General features: G+C 42.5%; 1 long non-coding RNA gene across 1 annotated transcript in view; it reads right to left on the reverse strand.

The window, feature by feature from the left end:
* LOC115459205 overlaps positions 1 to 22,363 on the reverse strand; it is a 29,264-nt gene extending 6,901 nt beyond the window's left edge. Inside the window, exon 1 of the long non-coding RNA XR_003940216.1 lies at positions 22,269 to 22,363. This is a non-coding gene — a long non-coding RNA (uncharacterized LOC115459205). The remainder of the gene's footprint in view (positions 1 to 22,268) is intronic.
* Between the last annotated feature and the right edge of the window lie 947 nt (positions 22,364 to 23,310).

Here is a 23,310-nt window from a genome sequence, read left to right on the forward strand (position 1 = left end):
AAAGGATTCCTGACCACAAGATCATACCAAGTAATAACGAACGCGGACATATCAGCCCCATAGACACCTGACTTTGGAGTCCCCCAAGGATGCCCCCCAAGGATGCCCCCTCTCTCCAACCCTCTTCAACCTAATGAAGCTTCTATCCAATCAAAACCTCAATCCCTACATATATGCAGATGATGTCACGATCTATATCCTATTCAAACATGATCGAAAGGAAATCACCAACGAGATCAACCAAAGTTTCCAAATCATGCGCTCCTGGGCGGATGCATTCCAGCTAAAACTAACGCAGAAAAAACACAATGTCTTATACTCACCTCACAACATAATACAACTAAATTTACCACCATAACCACACCAAACCTTTCCCTTCCCGTCTCAAACAATCTGAAAATTCTTGGAGTTACCATCGACTGAAATCTCACACTCAAAACCCATGTGAAGAAGACAACTAAGAAGATGTTCCACTCCATGTGGAAACTTAAAAGAGTAAAACCTTTCTTCCCAAGATCCATTTTTCGCAACCTGGTACAGTCAATGGTGCTAAGTCACTTGGACTATTGCAACGCACTCTACGCTGGCTGCAAAGAACAGACTATCAAGAAACTTCAAACAGCCCAGAACACCGCAGCCAGACTCATATTTGGAAAAACAAAATATGAAAGTGCAAAACCCCTAAGAGAGAAACTTCACTGGCTCCCACTTAAAGAACGTACCGCGTTCAAGATCTGCACGATTGTTCATAAAATCATTCACGGCGATGCCCCGACCTACATGCTAGACCTCGTGGACCTCCCTCCCAGAAATGCTAAAACATCAGCTCGCATATTTCTTAATTTACACTTCCCCAGCTGCAAAGGATTAAAATACAAACTAACACATGCAAGCAGCTTTTCCTACCAACTAACTTGAAAACAATTAATGAAATAACTAACTTTCACAAATCTCTGAAAACCTATCTATTCAACAAGGTTCTGTACTGGGACTGGTGCATTTTATTACAGTAATTAGTAACATAGTAAACGTCCATTTTTTCGAAAATACAGTTCGGCCTGCCCCTTCACGGACCCGTTCTCGGAGATAAACGCCCATGGAAATAGGCGTTTCCGTTCGATTATGCCCCTCGTGCACGTGTCCTTCTGTGTGTCCTACCCTTATCCTTATTGGTCCTGTCTGTCTGTCCTGATTTAGATTGTAAGCTCTTTTGAGCAGGGACTGTCTTTTCTTCATGTTCAATTGTAAAGCGCTGAGTACGACTGGTAGCGCTATAGAAATGATTTATAGTAGTAGTAGCATAAGAATATCTAGCTCAAAGCTATAATTTGTGGGCTTCGTGTATTAGATAAGTGTCCCTTTACATTATTTACCAATCCCCCACATTTAATATTTCTTGGGATGATTACCTCTGCATATGGGACAGATAGCACTTAGTCCTATGCCCAAATCAAAAGGTTTAGATGTATCATCTTTGTACAACATTAGGCCAATAGCTGGCATTCCTTTAGTCACTAAACTGCTTGAAATGCTTATAAGTAAGCTTTTGACTCTATGCCATCTGCACATGATCCTGTCTGACTCAATTTATTCTAATTAAGTCTTATGCTTGACTTACTTAATTTACAGATGAAGATTATGGATATACCGTGCAGATCTTTATCTGCCTTGATCTACTACTACTACTACTACTTAACATTTCTAAAGCGCTACCAGGGTTACGCAGCACTGTACAATTTAACACAGAGGACAGTCCCTGCTTGAAGGAGCTTACAATCTAAAGGACAAAAAGTGCAGTCAAACAAGATTGGGGCAGGGTAGATTTCCTGAATAGATGTATAATGGTTAGGTGCCAAAAGCGACATTGAAGAGGTGGGCTTTGAGCAAGGATTTGAAGATGGGCAGGGAGGGGGCTTTTCTAATTCCACTATATCATTTTTGAGATGTGGTGACCAGAATTACACACAATATTTGAGGTGCGGTTGCACCGTGGAGTAAAACAAAGGCATTACAACATCCTCATTTTTGTTTTCCATTCCTCTCCTAATAATACCTATCATTCTATTTGCTATAGTTCGGGTTCCTTTTTCACATATGCATCGGTCATCTGCCATTTGGATGGCAAGTCTACCAGTTAAAAAACCAGCGGACACAGCACATTGAGAATACAGATCATTTAACTCTACTCTCTGTTTTCTATCTTTTAACCAGTTTTTAATCCATAATAGGAACTACCTCCTATCCCATGACTTTCCAATTTCCTCTTGAGTCTTTCATGACGCACTGTTAGTAGTTAATTATACAAACCAGGGTATAATATCATGGAGATAATACCAGTGAAAGGATTGGCCCAAAAGTGTACTGAAATATATTTTTGTGTTAATATATGGAAATCATAAGGAAGTTCTCAGAGTATAAACTTACCCAAGCGAGGCTACACCGAAGTGATTTACGTCTCTAAGGGTGGACAAGCTTCTCGATCATAGAACTTCTCTTTGAATCTTTTCAATTTATATAAGCAAATGTACACCTGTGCTCTTAATTAATTTCAAATAATAAAATGAAATAAATGTTCACCTTCCTCAAAACTAAAGAACTAGTGGGTCAATCCTATCACTTACTCCAACTACCCCGAAACTCTCTTAATCTAAACAATGAACCAAACTCTTTCACTGTTTTCTATAATATAATAAATCCAGGCACTTAACGTTATATGGTCAGAGATGCCACGTCCACACTGGGTTCAGTCCATGTCCGTATACGATTGCCAGCTCTATCACGCGGCTTTCCAAACTGCTCTCCAATTATGTTAACTCGCTGTTGGACGAATCCTGTTGGAACTGTGGCAAGCTATTCAACATTACCACTCGTTTAAATGTGGTATTTGCATATAGACATTTATTAAATATTGGGGTGGGGGAAGAAATCATAAATAAAGATCATGGCAGGGGACATGGTCTGGGGCTCAGAAAAATATGTTTGCCTAGGGCCAATATAGCATTAAACTAGACCTGGTCCTCAGAAGGAGGAGACAAGAAGGATGTTGTAATACTTTAGGAAGAGAGGTGCAGACTGTCAGAGTTGTAGCTTACAGTGTTATTCAAGCAAATTGTGATATTTAAATATTATTTTTCCTCTTTCTAGGTTTAGAGAGTCTGAGTGTCTGTGCAGTGACTCCCGAGGTAGATATAAATTTAGATAACCCCATACGTCTAAGGACTCCTCTGATACTAAATCTCCCCATCTTCACACCCCCAACACTCTAATTATTACTCACTCCACATTCTCAAACCCTCCCAGGCACCATCCATGTGAGAATTCCTATGACTTTTGACTCTTCTTTTTATTCTTTACAGATTATTTGTATAGACTTGATGTTGGACAATTTATGTGTACCTAGGTAAGATTATAAGAATATTTTGAACATAAGAACATAAGCATTGCTGTACTGGGACAGACTGAAGGTCCATCAAGACCAGTATCCTGTTTCCAACAGTGGCCAATCCAAGTCACAAGTACCTGGCAAGATCCCAGAAGAGCACTGTCAGACACTTGTATTGTCCCTACCCTAACCTCTTTTTTGATTCTGTTTCTTCACCACCCTTTCTCTCCTTTCTTCTCTGCACCTTTATCCCTTCCAATTGCCTCTGCTCTCTACTCACCTCATCTCCCTGCAGTCCCCCACTTCAGCCCCCTTATCCAATCCTCAGGTCTGCAGTTATCTTCTCCTTCTCCCAGACCCCACATTAGATCCGACTAACTCCCACTCCTGCCTGAATCATTGCTGTATGGGAATTATGAACTGTTAAGTCAGTTCTTTTCACATTTACTTTAAATAATTCTGTCAGAATGCAGGAAAATTTAGTACTGAGGTACTGGTTTTTGGAACTATAAGATTTAAACATCAGGTTGATGCTACTACTGAATGGAATTCTTTACCAAAGTTAGGTAACTATGGATGGTTGTATAAGAAACTGAAGACCTTTTGTTAATCTTACTATTCTGTTCTATCCTGCTTCTGTGCAACTTCTTGCATTGTAAACTGCCTAGAATATCATGATGGGATTTGTGTGGTATATAGACTTGACATTAGATTAGATCTGCCACCATCGGCCCTTTTCTCCCAACCTCAACCCTAGCATCAGACCCTCTACCACCTTATCAAATGCAATCATGAGGTTCCTTTTCTCTCTCCTTCCCTCTATCCAGCATCTCTCCTCTGTTGGCTCAGCATCTCCCCTCTCTGTCCCCCTCAGTCCAGCATCTCCTTTTCTTAACACTCCCTCAGCAGTAAAAAGAACAGTGTTGTGCTGCCAGGTCTCAGGTCTAAATGCATGGCAAGTTTCCTCTCAGGTCCTGCCCACAAGGCAACAGGAAGTACGCATCCTTGGCCAGTCTTAGCAATTGGGGGGCCCTATGCAGACCCCTACCAGCGCCCACCACCATACGCTATTATCAGAGTGTAAAAGGAGGTTCAAAGCTCGCGGAACCCCACCTCTACCCATATTTTGATGTGCATCCACCACATTTCAGTAGAAAGTGATATACAGCAGCAGCGATTTTCATATCCAATCAGCTGATGAGCCCAGAGTCTCTTCATTGCTGCATCCTACCCTTGCAGAAACAGGAAGTGGCATCAAAAGGAAATGTAGATGCACATTAAGGTATGGAGTAGGAAGGTGTTCCGAGACAGGAGGACAGACTTTCAGAGATGCAAGGCCCCTAGGAGCATGGGGCCCTGTGTAACCACCCCCGTCGCCCCTGACTAAGACTGGCCCTGTATGAGTCCGATGGATCGGGACTTAGAAGAGACTTGTCGTACACTTGAATGAGATATCATGTGGCATGGTACTGTTCTTTTCAGCACTGATGCTTTCAGAGCAACAAGGAGGAACTGGGATGGGAGAGACAGACTGCAGAGGAGGGGGAGGGGAGGTAAAGGGGGGATGATTGACCACTGAGAGTTAGGGGAGGAGAATGACAGAGAGGCTTTCTGTTTTACAATGACTGAGGGGGCAATGCTCCCCTTACCTGCCACACCATGCAAATGTGCCCACCCCTTCAGGAAAAAAAAATGCAGAACTCAGGGATGTGAATTTGTGACTTAATGAGGAAGGCAGATATGGGCATTAGCAGACTGAGTAGGGATTCGGCTACTAGGCAGCTGGTGGGGCATCTGCAAGTGTGGTTAGATGCCTGGGGAAATTGAGACAAGTTGTAGAAGAGTGGGGCAGGGCTTGGAAGGTTTACAGACTCGGAATAACCTTCCTTGCAGGGTTGTGGTTTGCTTGACAAGTAGTTGGCAGTGGAGGGACTGTGTGTTGCTGCCACTGAGGTGATACCAGGATCTGAATAATGTTTTTTTAGTAAGCTGTAAGAGGAAACATTCTCCCCTGTATAGACTCCAGAACAGGCAAAATATTATTGATAACAACAACTCACTTGTCTCATCTTCGGTCCCAAATTTATCACAGAAATCCTTATTTTTATTTTCAAAATATCAAAACTTATCTTGTCATAATTATTTTAAAATTCATACTTCACATATCTTAAGGCTTCTTGATTATATATTTTGGACTTGAGCCAACATGACATGTTTTGCAAAGCTGTGTCAGGGCCCATCCTTGTTATTGCACAAAACATTCCTAATTTTGGCCCCATGTTCTGTCATCGGCGAGGGTTGGTGTGTGTTTTGTGTACAAACCTCAATCTATGTGTCTTATATTTACAGAACTAAATATGAGAGGAAATTATCACTTATAGATGCTCTGATATATTTGACAGCAGTGAGCTGTACTGTATTTTGAGCGACTGCAGCTGTTGTAAAGAAGACTTGGATGATGAGGTGTAGAGCGACGCTTCATGCTGGTGAATTTCCTCTTCCAGATCAGTAATTTTAGCAGTGTTGACTTTGTGGATGAATAGCTGATTACTTCCCCCTTAAGCCAGGATTTAAATGCGTCCCAGACTACTATAAAAGAGGGTACAGAGTCTTTATTGTCGTTAAAAAATTCAGCCGCCTTTTGGGAGATATGCTGTAGAAATAAAGCCTCCGACAACAGGGTGACCTTGAATCTCCATAGAGATGAGCTAGGCTTACTGGCTGTCCAAGCAAAGTCACAAGTTATGGCAGCGTGATCGGAAACTGAGATTTCATGTTTGGCAGGCCTGCAGTTTGAAGATCTATCCAAAAAAGGAACAATTGGAAAGTTGAAGTCACCCCCTATTATGGTGTGACAGGCCCAGAACACCAGTAAACCTGGTACTGTATGACTCATTAAAGGATAGTGACATTGAAAGGATAACACAGAAGGTCGGCCCTATGCCTTTTAATATGAATGAATGGTGCAAATGGGCCACTGATTCACTGGGGCCTAGGAAAGTATAAGAGAAAAACGTCTGACTTTGACAGACTTATGCACGTGGCTTTAGGACCCCACTATTTTAAAGTAGGATCTCTCACCCACCCATACCAGTTATTGAAAAAGGGTCTTGAGCAATTATTTCGCTGTACTCAAATGCAAGCATTTAGAACACTTGCACCCCTGCCAAATGACACACTAGAAGAATTTGCGCACAGATTGTGGGTGCTAGAAGCAGCCTTTCAAGACCAGGAGGGTTGGCCCAAAACAGAAGATTATGGTCAGACACATCATAAAGAATTTTTGTTGGAAATCCTTTCCCCCGAGATTACTAAACATCTCAGATTATTTGCTGAGGACCCCAAAGAAACTCCTTTTGACACGCTAATGCTTAGGATTGCATCTGTGTGGAAAACTCAGCCATCCCAGGTAATTACTGTGTCAGAAGCAAAGAAATGGCAAGCAGAAGGGCCCTCCCACAGCATTAGGTCAGGAAACTCAGGACAGGCCCCATGGAGAGGGCAGAGCAGAGGTAATTTTAGAAATTCCTCAGGCTACATCCCGTTTCATGAACTCAAAGCACAGACAGACCAGTTGAAACAGCAACAAATTAAATGGGAACAAGATAAATATACCATGCAGCTAGAATTAGACAGAATAAAAAGCGAATTGATAGCTGCCCAGGATAAGCAAGAAAAAAAAGGAATAGGGATGTCCTGATCTCCAGAGTCCAAATATCAAACAATCCCAAGTATTTTGTGCCCAGCCTGACTCTTTTCACTTACCTGAGCATGCACTTCCAGCACCTCAGGAGAAGGGAAAGGAGACAGATTCAGAATATAAATTAAAGTTTGTGGCACCCTTGATTTTGGACACATGTGGACGCCCCAATGTGAACAGCAGGATAGGGGGTCAGGATAAATTAGCGTTGATTGACACAGGGGCTGGAATCAGTTTTACAAGCAAGGTTTCTCCCACTTCAGACCAGGAAAATGTGCAAACATATAAAATCCAAGGGGTCGATGACACAGTTACCAACTGTGTGGCTATCCCAGTTAAATGGGGTATCCCGGTGCAGATGCCACTATAGTAAGCACAGAAAAGGAAATAATTGGAATTGATGTCCTCAATATGGCTAATCTTACCTTGTGGCAATGTATTGGATCTGCAAAAATGTCTACAGTTTTGGTGCACGAAGCAATTCCCATGCATTTGGCCACACAATGCACAAAAGCTGACCAGCAGTATGATCTGAGTGTAATTCCCACAGAGGTTATAGACATCCCTGTCTGGGCCCAAGACAAACTAGAATGTGGCAGAATGTCCACAGAAATCCTGTTAGATCCTCCGCCACAAAAGCAATATCCAGTACCTCATCAGGCGATAGAACCCGTAGCTAAGATTATACAGGTACTGGAAGAGAGGGGCATAATTAGACCGATCTCTTCTACATGCAACTCTCCAGCATGGCCAATAGTTAAACCAGGAGGCTCCTTTAGACTGACCATAGATTTCCGCGCCCTAAATCAAGTATCCAAATCTGTGGTACCGGTGATAGCCTCATACCTGGCAATGATCTCTAAATTAAACCCCAACTGTAAATTTTTTTCTGTCCTAGACATTTCAAATGGGTTTTGGAGCCTGCCCCTGGCCCCAGAATGCCAGTACGAAACAGCATTCCAGTGGCTAAATAAACAGTACGCATGGACTGTGTTACCCCAGGGTTATAAAGATTCTCCATCCATTTTCCACAAATACATACAGGAAGCCCTAGCCCATGTGTCTTGTAGAGACAATATAATCCAATATGTTGATGACACTCTAATTCAATCTGAAACTGAATGTGACCACTGGGCCCATGTAAGAGAGATTTTAAAAGCTCTTTTGGAAGCTGGACTTAAAGTAAATCTATCCAAAGCTCAGCTTTGTAAACCACAGGTTTCCTTTCTAGGAGTCACCATTGGCCAGGAAGGGAAATCCATAGATTCTCAGAGAATAGATTTTATACAGAAATTACCTCTTCCTACAGACCAGAAATCCCTCCAATCATTTCTAGGGCTTACAAGGTTCTGCCATGATTTTATGCACAACTATGCTGAAGTGGTATCAGTTTATTACTGAAATATGTAGCATATTTGCTGGATTATATATACACCAATATATTTGTGTATCTTTTAAAATATATATTTGTGCAGCTGTTAGAGAATAGTTTCATTTCAAGCCCCTCTCTCTCCATTCCTTTTTCTGGGAACTTCTGAGAGCAGGGATCACAAACACTTAACAAACACAAAAGAGCTTCCTCTGCCCTCCCACCTAACAAAAGATGGACTAAGGTGGGCACCTGAATAAAACAAAGAACTCAGAGGAAGCATAAACAGGACATTTGCTTGTCAAAGGTATACCTGCCCCTCCCATCAGCTTTCAGGCATGTGCAGAAAGGAAGGACTTGTAATGTGTATCTGCCCCAGAGACTGAGCAGGACATCAAAAGAACATCCAGACTGTAAGTCTCGTGATGTCATAAGACTCAGGGGTTGTGTGCAGACATGAGACCAAGATACCACAATGCTTTGCAAATGCCCAAGGGTCGTGTGGAAACCAGGACAAAGATCCACATGGCATATCCTCCTGCAGCTTGCAAGATATAAAAGGACAAGCTGTTTCCCAAGAGACAGATTCTCTTCACTGCAAACAACTCAGATTCTCTTGGGACCTGCCTCCTCTTGGGACCTGCTGCTCTCTTTGGGGTCTGCTGATGCCTTGCTCCTGAAACATGTGCTCATCAATCAGCTGGACCACAGCATGCTTGTAACAAGGACTTGTAAGTTAACCTACCTGCTACTTTGTTCTATTTTATGCACAGATTACCTGTAAAGATCTCTTAAAACCTACCTCTCGTGTGCAATTGTATATTAAATCAACCTTTTTGGAAGCTAAATACGGTCTCTTTGTGTTCTGATACTTAATTTATTTAATTTATTGCAATTATCACCTTTGGTGATTGGTGGAGAAATTAATATCCTAAAACTTATAAATACAGCGCTTGCTCTTAAATTATAAACAGTGGCGAGTTGCTCTAGAGCTATTTTCCCCAAAATAAATCATTTCTTGTAACAGCTCCACTATACTCCCTGCTTAAACGTAAAGAATATATTTGGGAGGCAGTGACTAAACTCAAGCAGGCTTTGACTTCGGCTCCTGTTTTTGCTCCCCCAGATCACAGGCAGAATTTTTTCCTATACCCAGTGGTTGGGGAGAACAGTATAGGAGCTGCCCTAACACAGCGCTTAGGAGGGACAGACTGGCCAATTGCTTTCTTTTCCAGAGTTCTCACTTCTCCAGAACTTAAAATGGGAACCTGTGAAAAACGTGTTCTGGCTGGATAGAATATCCCCTTTTCTTCCTACAGTATATATTGATGGCAGTAGCCAATGTGAGGGAGGAAGGAGATTAGCAGGGTTTGCAATTGTACAACTGGGCCCAGATAACAAAGTAATCCTGCAAAGGCAGTACAATACTGTGAACTGGCTGCCTTTGTGGCCTGTTTGCAGCATTATCAAGACTCTCACCCTGAAATACAGATAATCTTAGATTCAGGTTATGTATTCAGAAGTGCCATTGCATTGCTGCCATGGTGGTTAAGCCACAACTTTAAATCCACAGATGGGTCCGTGGTAAAACATTCAACACTATGGGCTATGGCACAAGAACTCAGTGAAAAATTTCAGAAAGTTCATTTAGTGAAGGTGAAAGCACACAGAAAGAAAGGCCCTTTAGTGAAAGGAAACACTCTAGCGGATTCACCAGCGAAGGAAGCATGTCATGGTAGCCACGGCCACACGGTCCACTGATTACGATCAGGTGGTACCACCAGATTATTTCAGTACACTGCAGGAGAATGACGCAGAGCTTTCCAATCTGAAGCAGCTAGTGCAACAAACCCCAGATAACACTTACCAGCATACACCCTTTCTCACACTCACTATACAGAAAGACATACTGTGTGTGAAGAAGGAGGCAGGATTGGTTATAGCTATCCCCAGAGCGCAAGGGAAAGATTGGATGCATTGGGTTCATGGAGCAGGTCCCATGGGGCACCCTAAAACTGAAGAGATGTTGGTCTGGTGGCCAGAAATGAAACATGACATACAGGATCATGTGGCCTCCTGTGTGATTTGTGCTTCATTTGGGAGACAACCTAAAAAGAAAAGGGGACAGCTGATGAGAGCACCACAACGGGGACCATTTGAGAGACTACAGATAGATCATGTGGGCCCTCTCCCTTTAACAGCTAGGAAAAACAGATTTTTACTCACAGTAGTGGACTCTTTTCCCCACTGGGTAGAAGCTTTTCCTGTATCAGATCAAACTGCTAGAACCACAGCTGAGGTCCTAACTATGCAATTTTGTACACGTTGGGGAATTCCTAAGACTATTGAATCTGATAATGGTCCTGCTTTTGTTTCTCAGCTAGTCAAGGAATTGTTTGATTTTCTAGGCATAGAACAGCAATTGCACATTTCGTACCATCCCCAAGCAGCGGGGCAGGTAGAACGTATGAATCAAACAATCAAAGCACATCTCAGCCCTATGCTGAATCTGACAGGGAAAAATTGGGATCTGGCCCTCCCTTTGGTCCTTATGCGTATCAGAGCCAATGTCTGTAAGTCCACAGGTTTTGCCCCCTATGAAGCCTTAATGGGCAGGCCAATGCCTCGATGGGAAAACCTGTTACACCCTTTTCTCCCGGAGGATCAGACTGTAGTTCTTGCCTAAAAGAAATCCAGACCACTGTGCTGGCAAACACAGAAAAGTCTAGGGATTATCTGCAGGAGGTCATGCTCCTAAACCCTAGACCAAACCTCCCCTTTGGCACAGCAAAGTGGGATGGACCATACTTGGTTACAGATGCTCTAGGCCCAAGCCTATATCAGATCCTAAGGCCAGACAACCAGCGATGTTGGAAACACATCACTCAGTTGAAACCTTATGGATAATTAGTGGTTACCAGTTTTTGTTCTCAGATTCCACCTGAAAACAGCACAGACGACTGATTCCTGAAAACAGCACAGACGACTGATTCCTGAAAACAGCACAGACGACTGACTCCTGAAAACAGCACAGTCGCTGCCCTCTGAACAAAAGATGTTTGAAGAGTGGTAACTATAATAGCCACTCATAATGTATAGTATCTGTATAGTTGATACAAGCATTCAATAGTGATAATAATACTTAGTAAACATTAGTAAACATAAGTAAGTAAGTTAGTTAGTATACTTTAATAATCAGTGTCCTTCTAGTATGGCACATTTTCTGTTTAGTGTGGTATGTGTTCTCCTTTACAGGAACTATCGTCCGAATATGCACAATTGGTTGGACCAATTGCACAGATGGGGTATATCGCTATCAAGAAATACCCCCACCATTCCCTGAAGGAAAAGACCTGGTTATCCTGAGTTTCTGCTCGGTGCAAGACAGACCAGTCTACTATTCCCTGAACATCACGCACGCGAAGTGGACTCCACCAATTTCCACTTCCCTAGACAGAACACAAGAATTGATCGCATCCCCAGAGAAATACTTTCTAGGCCCTCCTGCCTTGATTCTATACAATATTTCCTGTCAGGATAAAGGGACTTGGCAGATCACTTATATGTGGATTCAAAGTAATCAACAGCACATTACTGAGACTTCTTGCTTTTTTGATGTACTTTGTTTACCTACCACTCCTCCCCCCACCTCCCCTACCACTCAGATATTAATTTGTTCCAGGAGGGGAAACCATTTCAGATTAAATACGATGCACCCCATGATGTAGAATTCCACTTTCTTACTTGGCATCTGTATCCTAAAGTATTTCTAGTCACTACCAAATATCCAAACTGCTCTCAATTTGTTGCCAACCACAGACATATGCTTAATACATGGTTGGATATGCAGTCAGCCACACCCCCAGCGGGAATTATTGGACACCATTTTAGGGGGCACAGGAACTGTACTGGGAGCCCTTAATACAATTGTTATGGAAGTGCTCTGGAATAAGATGGGATCCACAGCACAACATGCTTCTGAAGGGTTTACATCACACCATATTATTAATGAGGCTTCACGCCTTAAAACACATTTCTATAATAAAGGGACACCAAACAGACCGGAATACAGTCTTAAACAAAAGAACACTTATTTCACCCCACAGGAGGGACAAAACTACAAGCTGGATAATTACATAGAAAGTTTCAGACATAGGGTGAAATCCCAACTTTCCAACAAACAAAAGAGAATCCTGTACAATCTTACCCCACCAGAAAGAGCGGCCATAAAAACCCTACAAACTAACGAACGCATTATCATCAAACCCGCAGACAAAGGAGGCGCAGTGGTAATTATGGACATACAAAAATACATTGAAGAGGAGCACAGCAGCTCTCAGACAATAAATACTACAGGAAACTAACTGAGGACCCCAACAGGCTTACACAAAACAGCTGAAAGACCTTATCAAAACATTTCCTACACAAGCGCAACCTCGCCTGAAGAAACTCATACCAAACCAGCCTGCTGTGGGCACATTCTATATGCTACCCAAGATCCACAAACCAGAAAACCCTGGCAGACCAATCATATCAGGTATTGGCACACTCACGGAAGAAATATCTGGATTCATACAAGACACCACAGACTTTCTGACTAAATTGAAAATCAAGCAACTACCACCTAACACCCTTCTGGTCATGATGGATGTAGAATCACTATACAGCAACATTCCACATGCGGATGGCATAGCTGCATGTGGAAGACTCCTAAAAAAATCCACACTGGACCATCAATACTCACCAGAAACTATTACAAAATTAATCAAATTCATTTTAACTCACAACCACTTCGCTTTAACAATGATATCTATCTGCACATAATGGGCACTGCGATGGGCACCAGGACAGCACCCCAATATGCCAACCTTTTTATGGCTGAGCTGGAAGAGACATTTCTGAATACACACCAGACCAAACCTCTAAAATACTACCGGTACATCGATGACATTTTTATGATTTGGACGGAGGGTGAAGAAACTCTGAAACAATTTTATTCTGCCTTCAATACATACCATCCTACAATCAGATTCAAAATTGACTACTCTCCAGAAAAAGTCAATTTTTTGGACACCACGGTCTCAATCAGTGATGGCTGTATACAAACATCTATATACAAGAAACCCACAGACAGATGTAGCTACCTCCACAACTCCAGCTTCCATCCTTCACATACAAAAAGATCCATCATTTACAGCCAAGCCACAAGATACCACCGTATCTGCTCTGACCCAGGGGACAGAGACAGACACCTTAAAAGCCTGACTGCATCCTTCAAACAGAAGGGCTACAACCCCAAAATAATCTCCAAGAATATTGCCTCCTCCCTCAAAACACCCAGGGAGAATCTGCTACAGTACAAAAAGAAAAAATCCACAGACAGAATCCCGCTTGTAGTGACATACAATCCAGAGCTGGAAAAACTGAGGAAAATCATAGATCTACAACCTATACTCCAGGAGGATGAATTACTGAAAGAGATATTCCCATCCCCACCAGTACTGGCCTTCCGACAGCCACCCAACTTAAAACACAAGCTAATCAGAAGTAAACTTCCATCACAGACTGAAAAGGAACAGAAGGGCACACTTCCCTGTAATTTATCCAGTTGCAAACTAAGCCAAAATATTTCACAGGACCCCACAGTTACCCACAAAGGAAAGATATTCAACATAAAGGGATCTTTCACTTGCTCATCTTCCAATGTGGTATATATCATTCAGTTTAAAAAATGTAACAAAGGATGCTATACTGGAGAAACAGGCCAGATGCTTAAGACAAGATTCAATTTACATAGACATCACATGAACAATACTGGTGCCAGTAGGGTTCCCACGCCTGTTGGTCAACATTTTACAGAACCAGGACACTGTACCAGTGACTTCACAGTGAGAATCCTGAAAGGTAACTTTAAAACCCTAAAATCGAGTGTAATACCGGAAGACTGGAGGGTAGCCAATGTTACTCCAATTTTTAAGAAAGGTTCCAGAGGAGATCCGGGAAATTATAGACCGGTGAGTCTGACGTCGGTGCCGGGCAAGATGGTGGAGGCTATTATTAAGAATAAAATTGCAGAGCATATACAAAAACATGGACTGATGAGACAAAGTCAGCACGGATTTAGTGAAGGGAAGTCTTGCCTCACCAATCTAATGCATTTTTTTGAGGGGGTAAGCAAACATGTGGACAATGGGGAGCCGGTTGATATTGTATATCTGGATTTTCAGAAGGCGTTTGACAAAGTGCCGCACGAAAGACTCCTGAAGAAATTGCAGAGTCATGGAATCGGAGGTAGGGTATTATTATGGATTAAGAACTGGTTGAAAGATAGGAAGCAGAGAGTAGGATTGCGTGGCCAGTATTCTCAGTGGAGGAGGGTAGTTAGTGGGGTCCCGCAGGGGTCTGTGCTGGGTCCGTTGCTTTTTAATGTATTTATAAATGACCTAGAGATGGGAATAACTAGTGAGGTAATTAAATTCGCCGATGACACAAAATTATTCAGGGTCGTCAAGTCGCAGGAGGAATGTGAACGATTACAGGAGGACCTTGCGAGACTGGGAGAATGGGCGTGCAAGTGGCAGATGAAGTTCAATGTTGACAAGTGCAAAGTGATGCATGTGGGTAAGAGGAACCCGAATTATAGCTACGTCTTGCAAGGTTCCGCGTTAGGAGTTACGGATCAAGAAAGGGATCTGGGTGTCGTCGTCGATGATACGCTGAAACCTTCTGCTCAGTGTGCTGCTGTGGCTAGGAAAGCGAATAGAATGTTGGGTGTTATTAGGAAGGGTATGGAGTCCAGGTGTGCGGATGTTATAATGCCGTTGTATCGCTCCATGGTGCGACCGCACCTGGAGTATTGTGTTCAGTACTGGTCTCCGTATCTCAAAAAAGATATAGTAGAATTGGAAAAGGTACAGCGAAGGGCGACGAAAATGATAGTGGGGATGGGACGACTTTCCTATGAAGAGAGGCTGAGAAGGCTAGGGCTTTTCAGCTTGGAGAAGAGACGGCTGAGGGGAGATATGATAGAAGTGTATAAAATAATGAGTGGAATGGATCGGGTGGATGTGAAGCGACTGTTCACGCTATCCAAAAATACTAGGACTAGAGGGCATGAGTTGAAGCTACAGTGTGGTAAATTTAAAACGAATCGGAGAAAATTTTTCTTCACCCAACGTGTAATTAGACTCTGGAATTCGTTGCCGGAGAACGTGGTACGGGCGGTTAGCTTGACGGAGTTTAAAAAGGGGTTAGATAGATTCCTAAAGGACAAGTCCATAGACCGCTATTAAATGGACTTGGAAAAATTCCGCATTTTTAGGTATAACTTGTCTGGAATGTTTTTACGTTTGGGGAGCGTGCCAGGTGCCCTTGACCTGGATTGGCCACTGTCGGTGACAGGATGCTGGGCTAGATGGACCTTTGGTCTTTCCCAGTATGGCACTACTTATGTACTTATGTACTTATGTACTTATGACCTTTGAAGTCAGAATGATTGAATATTTTAACACCCAACAGAAAGGACTTAACAAGGATCTGGGGTTCCTAGCCCATTATAAACCATAAAGCTGTATGTCTCTGTTGATCACCCTCCCCTCACCTATCCACACCCATCCTGTTAGAATATCAATGATATGCTTTGATGTCCCCATGCATACCTCCTACCCACCCCCATCCTCCCACCCTGTCAGACTGTCATAGTAATGCTTGAATGTTTTCACTTATATACACTGTCAGCTAGCACATTTGCTTATTTCCGATCTGAGGAAGAAGGGAGACCTTCAAAAGCTAATCAAGAAATGTATTAAGTTTGGACTTGAAAACGGCCAAAGACGGGGCTGGACGCACAGGCTCGGGAAGTCTGTTCCAGGCTTGAGGTGCAGCAAGACAAAAGGAACGGAGTCTAGAATTAGCAGTAGAGGAGAAGGGGACGCATAAGAGAGATTTATCTATAGAACGGAGTACCCGAAGGGGGAGAGGCGTAGGGAGAGACAAGAGTGGAGAGGTACTGGGGAGCGGCAGAGTGAATACACTTATAGGTCAATAAGAGAAGCTTGAACTGAATACAGAAACGGATAGGGAGCCAATGAAGTGACTTAAGGAGGGGGCTAATGTGAGCATAGCGACCTTGGCGGAAAATGAGTAGCACAGCAGAGTTTTGGACTGATTGAAGAGGAGAGAGATGGCTAAGAGGGAGGCCAGTGAGAAGCAGGTTACAATAATCAAGATGAGAGGTGATAAGAATGTGGATAAGGGTTCTGGTAGAGTGCTCAGAGATGAAGGGATGGATTTTGCTAATGTTATAGAGAAAGAAACGACAGGTTTTGGCAATTTGTTGAATATGAGCAGAGAAGGAGAGAGAGGAGTCAAAGATGACCCCCTGATGAGACAGGGAGAATGAGAGTGCAATTCCACAGAAATAGAGAAAGGGGGGAGAGGTAGGTTTAGGGGGAAACATCTTCCTAGTTGTATTCTTAACATGAAATTCAAGTGTGAGATTACGATCAATGGTTACTCCAAGAATCTTCAAAGTGTCTGAGACAGGAAGGGAAAAGTTTGGAGTGATTATGGAGGTGAATTTGTTTATGTTGAATTTTTCAGTTGTATCAGTACTCTGGGATGAATGCCATCCGGTCCAGGAGATTTGCTACTCTTCAGTATGTAGAACTGCCCCATTACATCCTCCAGGTTTACAGAGAATTCATTAAGTTTCTGCGACTCGTCAGCTTCGAATATCATTTCCGGCATTGGTATCCCACTCAAATCTTCCTCAGTGAAGACCGAAGCAAAGAATTCATTTAATCTCTCCGCTACGGCTTTGTCTTCCCTGATTGCCCCTTTTACTCCTCGGTCATCTAGTGGTCCAACTGATTCTTTTGCCGGCTTCCTGCTTTTATGTGTTTTTGCCTCCAACGCAATTTTTTTTTCGAAGTCCCTCTTAGCTTTCCTTATCAGCGCTTTGCATTTGACTTGACAATCCTTATGCCATTTCTTATTATTTTTAGTTGGTTCCTTCTTCCATTTTCTGAACAATTATTTTAGCTCTAATAGCTTCCTTCACCTTACTTTTTAACCACGCCGGCTGTCGTTTGGGTCTTCCGTCCTCCTTTTTTAATACGCGGAATATATTTGGCCTAGGCTTCCAGGATGATGTTTTTGAACAGCATCCACGCCTGATGTAAATTTTTGACCCTCGTAGTCGCTCCTCTCAGTTTTCTTTTCACCGTTCTTCTCATTTTATCATAGTCTCCTTTTTTAAAGTTAAATGCTAACGTATTTGATTTCCTATGTATACTTACTTCAAAGCTAATATCAAATCCAATCATATTATGATCACTGTTATCAAGTGGCCCCAGCACCATTACCTCCCACACCAGATCATGTGCTCCACTAAGGACTAGGTCTAGAATTTTTCCTTCTCTCGTCGGCTCCTGTACCAGCTGCTCCATAAAGCTGTCCTTGATTTCATCAAGGAATTTTACCTCCCTAGCATGTCCCGATGTTACATTTACCCAGTCAATATTGGGGTAATTGAAATCACCCATTATTATTGTGTTGTCCAGTTTGTTTGTGTCCCTAATTTTCTTTAACATTTCTGCATCTGCCTGTTCATCCTGGCCAGGCGGACGGTAGTACACTTCTATCACTATCCTTTTCCCCTTTACACATAGAATTTCAATCCATAGGGATTCCAATAAGTGTTTTGTTTCCTGCAGAATTTTTAATCTATTTGATTCAAGGCTCTCGTTAATATACAGTGCTACCCCTCCACCAATTCGATCCACCTTATCACTACGATATAATTTGTATCCCAGTATGACAGTGTCCCACTGGTTATCCTCCTTCCACGAGGTCTCAGAGATGCCTATTATATCTAATTTTTCATTTAGTGCAATATATTCTAACTCTCCCATCTTAATAATAAGGCTCCTGGCATTCGCATATAGACATTTCAAACTGTGTTTGTTGCTCCTATTTACATCATGCTTAGTACTTGACAGTATTAATTTGCAATCTTTTGTCTGAATATTAGTTTTATTTAGGGACACCTGATCTACTACGGTCTCTTTTGCAACCTCACTATTAGGATACCCTATCTTCCCTGTTTTGCTGATATCTTTGAAAGATACCTTCCCCCCCATTTCTAGTTTAAAAGCTGCTCTATCTCCTTTTTAAATGCCGATGCTAGCAGCCTGTTCCCACCCTGGTTAAGGTGGAGCCCATCCTTTCGGAATAGGCTCCCCCTTCCCCAGAATGTTGCCCAGTTCCTAACAAATCTAAAACCCTCCTCCCTGCACCATTGTCTCATTCACGCATTGAGACTCCGGAGCTCTGCCTGTCTCTTGGGCCCTGCACGTGGAACAGGTAGCATTTCAGAAAATGCTACCCTAGAGGATCTGGATTTGAGCTTTCTACCTAAGAGCCTAAATTTGGCTTCCATAACCTCTCTCCCACATTTTCCTATGTCATTGGTACCCACATGTACCAAAACAGCCGACTCCTCCCCAGCACTATCTAAATTCCTATCTAGGTGATGCGTGAGGTCCGCCACCTTCGCACCAGGCAGGCAAGTCACCAGGCGATCCTCACGTCCACCAGCCACCCAGCTATCTATATGCCTAATGATCGAATCACCATCTACAACAGCTGTCCTAACCTTTCCCTCCCGGGCAGCACTTGGAGACATATCCTCGGTGCGAGAGGATAGTACATCACCTGGTGGGCAGGTCCTGGCTACAGGAGTACTTCCTACTTCACCAGGGTGATGCTCTCCTTCTAGGAGACCTCCCTCCTCCAAGGTAGCACAAGGGCTACCAGACTGGAGGTGGGACTTCTCTACAAACTAAACTAGATCCTGCAGTGCCTGCTAGATTCTATCTGTTAATGCTGTGGTACAAAGTTTTTAAAACTAAGTGGAAAAGACTATGGAGATTAGTTGATAAAATTTGCTTTTTATATTTTTATTTTGCCTAACACTAACCTACAATTTCTCCTTTAAATCCCAATCTTTAAGTTCCCAAAGCACAAAGCAGAATAGCGTTCACTTACCAGAGAAATGTCCTCTTCTCTCGGAACTTCTCAGGGTGCCTGGTTGGTGTCCTGGCATATCAGTGGGACCAGTGCACTTCAAATGCTGGCTCCTCCCACGTCCAAATGGCTTGCATTTGGGTGTTTTTGACATGGACGTCTTTGGTTTCGAGAATCGTCGAAAGTCAAAGATGTCCATATCTAGGGACGTCCATAGTATTTTTGAAACAAAAGATGGACGTCCATCTTTTTTTGAAAATACGGTTTTCTCCGCCCCCGGATTTGGACGTTTTACAAAGAGAGGCATAATCGTACGTCGCCGGCAAAATAGGTCACCGGCAATCTATTTTGGCGGCAGCGTAAGAGCTGGCCTGAACCGTATTATTGAAAAAGATGGCCGGCCATCTTTTTTTTCGATAATACGGTGTTGGCCAGCCAAATGCCTTGGAGTTCACTGGGGTTGAGATGGCCGGTTGTGTTTTTCAGCGATAATGAAAAAAACTGCCAGCCATCCCGAACCCACTGAAATCCAAGGCCAGGGCCGGTCTTAGCAAGTGCGGGGCCCTATGCAGACCAACTTAGTGGGGCCCCATCCTAGCCCCGCCCCACTGTAGCTCCGCCCCACCATAGCTCCGCCCCCACCATAGCTCCGCCCCATGGATAAGATTATTCCATTTTTAGAAAAATTTTTTATTTATGAAATTTCAAATAAAGACAAATGAAGCTAAACTTGTACAAAAAAACCTGATTGAAATAATAAGCACAATGCTATCATGAAACCTCCCATCCCCAGAAATTATTCAGTTCAAGTCCACTACAATTAGTAGTTCCAATTCTCATAACAAAGGAGAATAAAGGAAAAATATTAAGAAAAGATTCAGTACTTTCAAATTCCCCTATTACTCTGTAACCCATCAAACCAGAGAAGCAAGTAGCCAAAAAAGAGGTAAGTGCAAGGTTCCCATTAAAGACAAAACCACAACACATTTACAGTACCAAATGTTTCCATAAATCAGGTATATTACAGATAGACCGACTGTCCTAAATCTAGTCCTCCTGCTCCTGAGTGTGCTGCTTTGAAATCAGCTCCCCCTGCTGCCGCGAATCTTCCATGAAGAAGGAAAAATTGACTTTTGTGCTTCCATTTCCTCAACTAGCATATGACCATGTAAATTGACCAACATCTGAATGACTGTTATTGAAAAAAAAATACCCATTAGTGTGTCTAGTGAAAAAAGGACTACCATAGATGGTTCTCGCTGGCCTTCAGCCAGAGAGCTATGTGCTTCATGGATTAGGAGAACTTGAGGCCCGCGGCTGCAAGGGTGAGGGCCTTGGGCCAGGGCTCCATATTATCTTTGGTCCCTCCAGGCACTGCTCCTTAGAAGAAAAGAGTCAAAAGGGTCCACTGTCTGTCTGCTCAGAGGTCTAACAGGGGCTGTCCTCCCTTCCGATTCCCAAATCCCAATTGTGAGAGGAAATATACCAGCTGAAACAGACCTACAAAACAATACTTATAAATTAACCTTTCTTGCTCTCTCTTCTGCAAAGGCTCTCAATATTTTGTTGAACTTTAATTTTTTAGCTTCTTCACTTTCATTGCAGTAAGGTGGTCTATGGGCTTTGTGAATGTAAAAATGTATCCAACTGGGATGGAAAAAAAAACTAGGGTGGGGGGGGGGGGGGGGTAGGCAGGGAGCTTTTTTATCAGCAAATCCAGATTAGGTTGCTACCACTGAGATCAATAAACACATGGCAGGAGAGGAGACTCAGGAGAGAAAACAGTGATGTGTGAAATTGTGGACATACGTGTAATTAGACTCTGGAATTCGTTGCCGGAGAACGTGGTACGGGCGGTTAGCTTGACGGAGTTTAAAAAGGGGTTAGATAGATTCCTAAAGGACAAGTCCATAGACCGCTATTAAATGGACTTGGAAAAATTCCGCATTTTTAGGTATAACTTGTCTGGAATGTTTTTACGTTTGGGGAGCGTGCCAGGTGCCCTTGACCTGGATTGGCCACTGTCGGTGACAGGATGCTGGGCTAGATGGACCTTTGGTCTTTCCCAGTATGGTACTACTTATGTACTTATGTACTTATGTAAATATATTGCACTGTTTTGGGATCTTACCAAGTACTTGAGACCTGGATTGGCCACTGTTGGAAACAGGATGCTGGGCTTGATGGACCTTCGGTAAGTCAGTATGGTATCACTTTTGTACTTATGTCTTATTTCATCTCTACAATTTGTCAGTGTGCATTCAGTTTGTTTGAGCTCTTTCACATGTTTTGATGTTTTTTTCTGATTAGTTCATATGTTGTTAATAAAATAAAATACAACACATGCAGCCTTTTAACATACATTAATCAGTTTCCTGTGTAGGAACCCATAGGTAAGTACACATTACACTGATTTAACGCACACTATACAGTACTTTTGAAGAACTGTTAACTAACCAACTACATAATGATGCATAGGGATAAAATTACTCCTAATTGTAGAATGTAGAAAAAAATGCAAAATATTATATGTGGAAACTGTATATCTTCAGTACTGACTGCATGTCTGATTGCCCCATCTCAGAATTTATCGAAACAGAAAGACTAGATCTGTGATAAAGGACTATAAAACCAATAGTGAATTTGATTGAACTTTGATCTAATCCACATCTTATGAAAGAGAAGAGAAATCGGAATCAACACATTGCTCTGATAACCTTTCCTCTATACAGAGATCCTACAGTTCTTGATTTTTTCAGATTTTATCCACTTTTAAGAGGTGACTATACCTGAGAGGCTGGAAAGTGTCAGGGTGATCAACAGAAAAGTGACAGCTCCCTCCATGATCTAGATCAGATAGTCTTTCTCTCTTGTCTCTGAGTCATCAGATTCTGCTCTGGATCTGCGGACTGCGCTCTATATATCCTGGAAGAGTAACTCCACCCAGGGGAAGACAGAGATTGGAAAGTTATGACTACATTATTTTTGGAGATTAAAATATTGCTGAAGAATTACACATGGGTCCAGTCATAGAGATGAAATAGAGTTATCGCCCCATCTTTTGGTATCATGGCAACTTGGAAGTAACCTGAGGTTAGATCTAAGGATGAAAAAAGGCTGCACTTTCCCAGGACATCTTAACAGCCGAATCAAATTGAAAACAGGGGTAAATGTGAACAAATGCGAAGTGATGTACATTGGGAAGAACAATCCAGATCATAGTTACTTAATGCTAGGGTCCATCTTGATCAGAACCAAAAAAAAGATCTAGGTGTCATTGTAGATAGTACACTGATTCTTCTGCCCAGTGTGTGCAGGCGTCCAAAAAAGCAAACAAAATGCTAGGAATTATTAAGAAAGGGATGGTAAAAAAGTCTGAGAGTACTGTAATGCCTCTATATTGCTCCAAGGTGTGACCTTACCTAGAGTTTTGCATTCAGTTCTGATCACTGTATTTTAAAAAATGATATAGCAGGATTAGAAAAGGTTCAATGAAGTACATAAGTATTGCCATACCCAGTTATTGCATGGCCCTTGCATTCATTTCAATTTTGGCGTACATCTGCTACACACGTCTGAAAAATATTTTTTATTTTCTGGCACACGTAGCGGACACACACCAAGTGGCATATGATGCATGTAGGTCATTACCACCCAAATTCTTTACCGCTAGGTCTGTGGCTAGTGGTAAGGTCTCAGACCCAAAATGGACATGCAACAATTTTGATTTTGTCGCACATCCATTTTCGGCAAAAAAAGAGGCATTTTTTGCAGGCGCACTGAAAAATGGATCTGCCTCTGGACAGTGGCGTTCCTAGGGGGCTAACACCC

This window comes from Microcaecilia unicolor, unplaced genomic scaffold, assembly GCF_901765095.1.
Source record: "Microcaecilia unicolor unplaced genomic scaffold, aMicUni1.1, whole genome shotgun sequence".
Classification (NCBI taxonomy): domain Eukaryota; kingdom Metazoa; phylum Chordata; class Amphibia; order Gymnophiona; family Siphonopidae; genus Microcaecilia; species Microcaecilia unicolor.